The sequence below is a fragment of the Gossypium arboreum genome, chromosome 1, assembly GCF_025698485.1.
Source record: "Gossypium arboreum isolate Shixiya-1 chromosome 1, ASM2569848v2, whole genome shotgun sequence".
NCBI classification, from domain to species: Eukaryota; Viridiplantae; Streptophyta; class Magnoliopsida; order Malvales; family Malvaceae; genus Gossypium; species Gossypium arboreum.
This window is the reverse complement of record NC_069070.1, coordinates 99,585,804-99,593,898: the sequence shown is the minus strand read 5'-3', so window position 1 is coordinate 99,593,898 and position 8,095 is coordinate 99,585,804.

The window sequence follows — 8,095 nt, the reverse complement described above, 5'->3', positions numbered from 1 at the left end:
TTATGAACATACTTACCTACCAAAATCAATTTTTCTCTTCACTATATCTCTATGTCAATTCAACCGATTAAACGGATTTTAATAAACAAATATGTTAATGCACATACAGACTTATGAAATTAAAATAATCTCTTTTACATATCTCTATGCCAATTCAAACAATTAATGCAATCTCATAAGCACATAAAAGAATACGTGAGGTAACAATGTATTTCTTCCTTGAAACAGTTTAATCATAATAATCTTGTAAGTTATGGAAGGCATATGTATCATTAGATACCGTTGCTAATTTAACATTCAGCTACCTTAGGTGATTAAACATGCACTGATTAAGTATCGTGTCAATTAATTACAATTTCAATCCATTTAAATAATTAATTCATTAATTACCTTACAATTGTAATGCAAGAATAACTTACTCATGATTTTACTTAATCAAACATCTTACCGAGGCCTATAACAACACAAACAAAATTTTAATAAATTAAGTAGACGAAATGCAATCAACCTAACACGAATTAAATCTAAGCCATATTAATTAAATTAAACATTAAAACATCATAAATATTCATATACATGTTCATCATAACAACAACAAAATTAAAAGGATAGGGAACAAGAATCAAATCCGGTGTTTCTCCGTGGCTTGACTGGTTTGCTCCACTCTTCTTTTTCTGTTTGGTCTTGTCGAACTGAGGCTACTATGAACACTTTAATGCTACTCCAAATAGTGGATGAATGACTCTTTTTCAAGAGGTGAAATTGGCAAGAGGATAAAGAAAAATGGATGGAAAATGAAGAGAGAAAATTGAGAGAGAAGAGAAGAGGTGAGAAAGTAGAGATGTGTTTGAAGCGAGCAGCCAATGGGGGGATTTCTAGGTTGAGAAGGCTGGTAAAAATAGCCAAAATCAGCAGCCAAAGACTCCCCCCATGGCCGGCCATACATGTGGCATTTTTGAAGATTTCAAACATGCTATTTTTAGGTAGGGGCAAATCTTGAAATGCATGAATAGTTGTGGGGTTTGAATGCAAATTGAAGGAGTCTTCAAGGGTCATTTTGCAAGCCAAATAATCAGCCAAACAAGCTGATTAGGTCAGTATGCGGGACAGTTTTGGGCTGCCCAGTACCAGGTTGGATCGGTTTTCTAGGTTCAGCTCCACTGGACCCCTTTTCATAATTAATTAACAATAATTTATTTATCCCAAATTAAATTGGATTAAAATTAAAATTAATTATAATATGAATTGATACACATAATTTGGACCGTCTTAGGCTGAAAAATTAATTATCCTTGATGCTTCAAAATTGCTTCTCGATTTTACACTTCTAGCAGTGTCTGCCGAGCCATTTTTCGCCCTTTGTGCGAATCTGTAAAAAATGATCAAAATTAATCACAATTTATTATAAAATTAAGTAAAATTCAACCTGTTAATAATTTAATTACAATTTAATTATTTTATAATAATTATGTATTTTTTGACAAGAATTTTACCGAAATTGCATGAATTTGAGTTAAAAAGGGCATAAAAAAGTGTGTATATTTTTGTGTTTCCACACCCCCAAACTTAATTCATTGCTCGTCCCGAGTAATGCTCAAATTGAAAAGAATTCTTTTGAAAACACCTTGAAAATTTCCTTCAAAACGACGTTCTTCATAAAATTATGAATTTGCTATACTTATGCTCAAGAGCAAGAATTTTGATATTTATGCTACTTAAGTATACAAATCATTCAAATTAATCTCAATTATTCTTATGATAGAAAAAATAGACTAAATGTTTCCTAATAAAGACATGTTAAATCCCTACAAATATGATTTTATTCCCTTATTCAAGATTAAGCTCCAATCATTAAGTTTAACTTATGCCTTCATATGTTGAACATAGCAATTTCTCTCCACTAATGTAGGTAGCATAGAAACTTGAAATAGGTCTTTAAAAAGGTTGTAACGTAGCTAGGCTAAGGGTAGGTAAAACATAGATAAATTTAGGTTAAAAACCCTATACTCAACTTCAATTGAACCTTCAAAATAATTACTTTCAATACACCAACTTAGTTTGTTTTCACATGCTCTTTAGTACATCTATTTTCTTTCAAGTACATATGCTGTAACACCCCTCACTCGTATTCAATGCCGGAATAGGGTTATGGAGCATTACCAGACTTATAGCCCAGAAAATCATACATTTCACATACATTTCTCAAATTCAGTAAATCATCATTCAAAATCTGTAACACCCCAAACCCGGCCCAGACGTTATGGCCGAATCTGACGTGCCACATTGGAGTTGAAAACCCACGTTCCGTTTTAGTGTTTTAAAACCATATATTTTGTTGATTTAACAAAGTGTATAGAAGCTGGGCACCAGGTAGGTATCCGAGACAGAGGAGGTGAGCCATAAGGCTGCTTAAGTACCAAGCTCTTTGATCGGATCCAATCCTAGGCATGCCCACAACCATAGCCACACTTTGTTATATCGAGTTTAAATTTGTTTAAGTGGACGTCTTTGGAAAAAATCGATTAATCGTGGTGTTGAGATATTTTGAAAACAAATATCGCTTTGAAAACACGTCCTAAGTCTAGCCCATTTGAACAATTATCAACCAGTTTTGAAGTTATTAAAAATAAAATAATCCCGAGAAGAAATAAAAGAAAAGTTAAAAATGGCCTTATTACAACCCAAAATAAATAATAATTAAAGAGAATTAAATGAAAACCAACGCTTATTTAAAGGTCCAAAGCGATCACCGTGGCCACACTCAATCCCTCCGCCCAAGTCCCCACATCAAGGCTCACCGCAAGGTTAAGGAAAGGGGTGAGTTTGGAAACTCAGTGTGCAACAAGCCCCTTCGAGCCCAAAACAATAGCGACTGTTGGGTCTAAGCCCAAACCCAATCTCAAAGTATGTACTGGGCCATAGCCCTTTTTCATATTTCATATTTCATAACACTGGGCCGAAGCCTTTTCATATTTCATATTACTGGGCTGAAGCCTTTATCAGAAACAGTATGGCCCATAGGCCCATTTCAATATCACATATAATGTCAATGAAAGAATGCAAGCCCATTTCAATATCACATGAAATACCAATGAATGTATGCAAACCTATTTGGGGAGGCTACTCAACCCACCATCCGCTACTCTCCACCGTACCAACCAGCACACCATGTGGGATTAACTCGACCCACCCGCCATAACTCTCCTTTGGCAAGATATTGCTTTATCATATAACTTGGAGGCCTTGCCTCTTTTAATAACTAGGGCAAAAACCCTTTAATAACTGGGGCGTATGCCCTTTTGATCACTAGGGCATAAGCCCTTTAATAACTGGGGCATAAGCCCTTTTGATAACTGGGGCATAAGCCCTTTAATAACTGGGGCATAAGCCCTTTTGCACTTCCTCCATCCATATAAAAACCCAACCCAATGCATTTATGAACATCTCATGTGCATATCATACATATCATGTGCATATCATACATGTCATGTACATATCATACATATCATGTTTATCAAAATCCCATGCATTAAGTTCATATATAAACCCTAGGGGTATAATGGTCATTTTACCTAGGGGCAAAATGGTCATTTTCATATTATAAGGGTAATATCGTAATTTTACCAAAAATTAGGGATTTTCCATGTTCATCATCGATTACTAACTATTCATTTGTGTAATCCGCGTTTCTAGCCCACTTTTAACTAAACCGAGTTATTGGGCCTAAAACCCTAATGGGCCCTACTTAGCCGATTTTGTCATCTAGGCCCATTTAGCCTATATCCATATGATGATAACAGTTTTAACATGCAATTTAACAGATTTCGTTTTCTACCAATTTTTCCCAAATGGGCGAAAGCCTATTGGCCCTATGACCCTCGAGGCCCAACTTCATCGTGAATGCCAAAAACACGCCGTTACCGTTTCCATTATTCCCAATCATCATCTCATCGATTCTAACTAACTAGTGAGCATTCGCTTGCTCACAAGTCCTCGAAATGCCAGAATTTCGGCATTTCGGCTTTTCGGCATTTATCGCTTCAAGCTATGAAAAGGGTTCGTTACACACCTGATTTGCGATATTCCTTGACGAGATCTCCTATGCGATTTCTCCTATAATCAACCACTTATAGATTAGACCATGTTAATATTAAACCAAATTGAAAACTACCTATTATCATCACTTACACATTCGGCCACCATCCACAATGGCCCTTGGGTTCATACCTTTGCCGAAGTTGATGACTAGATTTAGTCACTCCAATGATCCAAGCTTTTCACACACTCCTCGATCGGTAGCCTTTAATCCTCACTAGCACCAACAAACCAAATAACACCAAAAACCCTTTTAGCCTTAGTCGACGAGAGGGTTTTCACTTTTCTTAAACCACAAGATACAAATGGAAAGAAGGTTCGAATACTTACCAAGAGATCTACTCGTTGAAGACGTTCCAAATACCTTCCTACCCCATATCCGTTGTGAATCCAACTTAAACGTGCGTAGAAAATAGATCTAAATATTAATTCCCGAATCACTAAAATATGGATGTTTCAGATTTTAGTATAATGAAAAAGAGAAAATAGAAAAATAGAAAAGAGGAGATGACAGTACAGATTCGGCTTTGAAGGAAATTAAAGAAGGAAGAGATGAGATAAAAGAAAAGAAAGAAAAGAAGAGTAAAAGAAGATAGGTTCGGTTATTATCAATGAAGGAAAGATGAACAAAAATGGAATAATTCATAAAAGCCAAAATTAAAAGAATAAAATACGGTACTTAATGCTTAATAAAAATTCCTTCTAATTTCAAATTCCTTGCTTTGCTCCATGAATTAGGCATTTGAAATTTATCCAACCTCCTAGACCTTATCCACCGTTTGACCGCTTCACTTCTTTGCTGGGAAGAGTTTCGGTCAAACTCGACTCTCCTCCACGTGAGCAGCAAAATTCAAGCCTTCCATGCGCGAGGTGAGGCTCGAACCCCAGACCTTCGTCGCCCTTGTGCCTTCGCCGTCTTTGCTGGCCTTTGCACCATGCTTCTCTCTTTACTTATATACGGTCACAATTAATTATAAACCTTACTGCTGAAGCTCCGATTACTTGCGAAACAAAAGGAAATTTTTGCTGCTGTATATCTCGAACTGCGACCTCTTAAACACACACATACATTGCTTGCCCTCTGCGCCACAGGCTCTCCTTGTGTCAAACTTCATTCGCAACTTCCTTTAAGGCCTATTCCAACCGCAACTTTGCATACTAAAAAAAAACCCAATTTATGCGCGTGCCTTGAACCGAGCACTTCCCACGGCCTCCTAGCGTGCTTAGCCACTAGGCCGATGCTTACCGACATGAATTACCCGAGCAGTTAATAAGGCCTACAGTGAGCAGCCTTGGTCTTTCTAAAATAAAACTCACATTTGCGCGCGAAGAATCGAACCCTGCTCACTTCCTCTTTGCTTAACACGCCTAACCACTAGGCGATTCCTCCTTATATCCAGTTTTAGCCCAACTTATTAATAAACCTTAATTCCCAGATCCCTAAAGGAGCAAAAATAATAATTTTGCTAAAGTCTTCAGTCCAAATTTTTCCCACACTTTAAATACATTGTAATTTATTTAAAACTAAAACAATAATAATAACCATAATAATGAAAATTTCAAATACGATAATATATATATATTTTCCTAATAATAATTATAATTTCCATAAATCAATAAAAATAGATACAGATAAAATTTTCTAATAATATGTTAATTTAAACACTAAATTAACAACAATAATTTTATAAATATATTTGTATCTAATAATTATAATGATAATAATTTTCATAAAAATTAAAATATTAGTAATAACATAAATATTTTATCAATATATATATTTTTAAACACTAGTAATATTTAAAACTTCTCAATATTCAGGTTTTCTTCTATCCGAATCCCAGACTCAAAGCCCAACTCTTCTAGGCCCAATTTTTGGGGCGTTACAAAATCATTCATATCGTCCCTAGTATGAGCCTACGAGGCCCAAAACATGTATTCGGGGTGGTTTGGGACTAAATCGAGAACTTAGGAAACTTTTGGAACACTTACAAATTTTTTTACAAAATACTGGGGATACACGCCTGTGTGGCCCGATCGTGCGTCTCACACAACTGAAGACACGCCCGTGTCACAGTCTGTACAGACATTCAAAATGGAAGCACATGGTCATGTCTGAGCCCATGCTCGACCCCATGTAACTCTCTGAATTGGGTCACACGGCCAACACACACACCAGTGTGGCTGGCCCGTATGCCTTAAAAATGGCCACACATGCCCGTCTGCCAAGCTATGTCAAACCTATAAGGTTTACTAACTTATGCCACACGGCCAAGACACACACCCGTGTGCTGGGCCGTGTAGACCATACTGACTTGATTTCAATTTCAACACCAGAGGATACAAGGCTGTGTAATTTGACTGTGTGTCAAACACGGCCGAGACACACGCCTGTGTCTCTGCCCGTATGGACAAAAATAGGCTATTTACCAAGCCATTTTGCTGCCCAATTTGCATATACCTGCATTAAACCAATGGCACAATTCATGGCATAAAAATAGGCATTCTATTAAGCTCATTCAAGCATATTTCATACCATTTCAACACCAACCATTTCAAAACGTATCAATACCACAATATGCTATTCCAATTTATATCAATTTTCACTATCTCAAATCATTAACATGGTCATTTTCCAAACATACATTTTTTACCTAACTTCACCAACATACCAAACTTAAAATTATACCATTTGATATTCACTATGCTATTTCTCAACAATCACCACAAAGTCATCCTCAAACACACATCATAAACGATATGCACAAATATATACATACACAATTAAACCAACCAAATTATGCCAACTCTCATGGCTATATACAAAACCAATCTTTAGACATTTATAAGCCAACTTAAATGGCTAAATTCACTATCAACACATATACTAAAATGACCATAATCTTATACATGCCATACACCTAAAATATTTAAGTTCAAAAGTACCAAAGTGATAGTTGGATAGTGTGATGAAGTCTTCGATGATTCTCGAATCTGAGCTAGCTTTGTTCTCACTATAAAACACGGGAAATAAACACAATAAGCTATAAAGCTTAGTAAGTTTGTATAGCATAAAAATCAATTTACCATATATGCACAACTTAAGCAAATAATGCATAGCATAACATAGTTCACATTTAATCATCAACTTACCATAGATTCATTCACAAAATATATAACATTCATAATTTCCTCATTTCAACACTTGAAAGGTTCATGTACATACCTGAACCACTTCGTATCAACTAATACTTATTCACATCTTTGACATACCTATTGAACCATTTGGAATACTATCGGATACTCGGGAATCTCACACCCTAAGTGCCACATACATAGTCGAAGCTATCTCAATCTCATATCACATATAATGCTCACACTAAAGCTATCAACGGGTCTGTTCACACAAGCTAGCGGTCATGACGAAGCTACACAGTACTAGTCACACAAGCTGATGAGAATCTACAACACATGCCGGATAACTTAGCCACCGGTAGGACGTACAAACCAACACCCAAATCACATAACCCCTAATGACATGTCATTTGTATCCTAATCTATTCATAAGGTTCAACCAAGATTTTCCCACTTGTCGAATCATCGTTGAACATATCTGCAGTGTCGTATACATAATTTATGTAATATCAAAATATTAAGACACAATTATAATAATGTTTAACACATACAAACTTATCTCAAATGCAAAAATGGCGAAATGAGTTGATTAATCCAAAACCTTGTTCTTTCCCCAATCTAAGCCCGTATTTCACTTTTCTTGATCTATATAATATCAAATTTAGCTTATTAATAATCTTTCCATTCAATTTAGCCCAAAATACACTTTAAAGCCACTTTACACTTTTACCCCTAATATTCCATATTTTTACAATTTAGTCCTTATTTCATCAAATCACAAATTCATGCAATTCAACCACAACCCATGCTAGCAAAATTTCAATTAGGTCCCTAGCAGTCCATATTTTTCATTTATTTCACAATT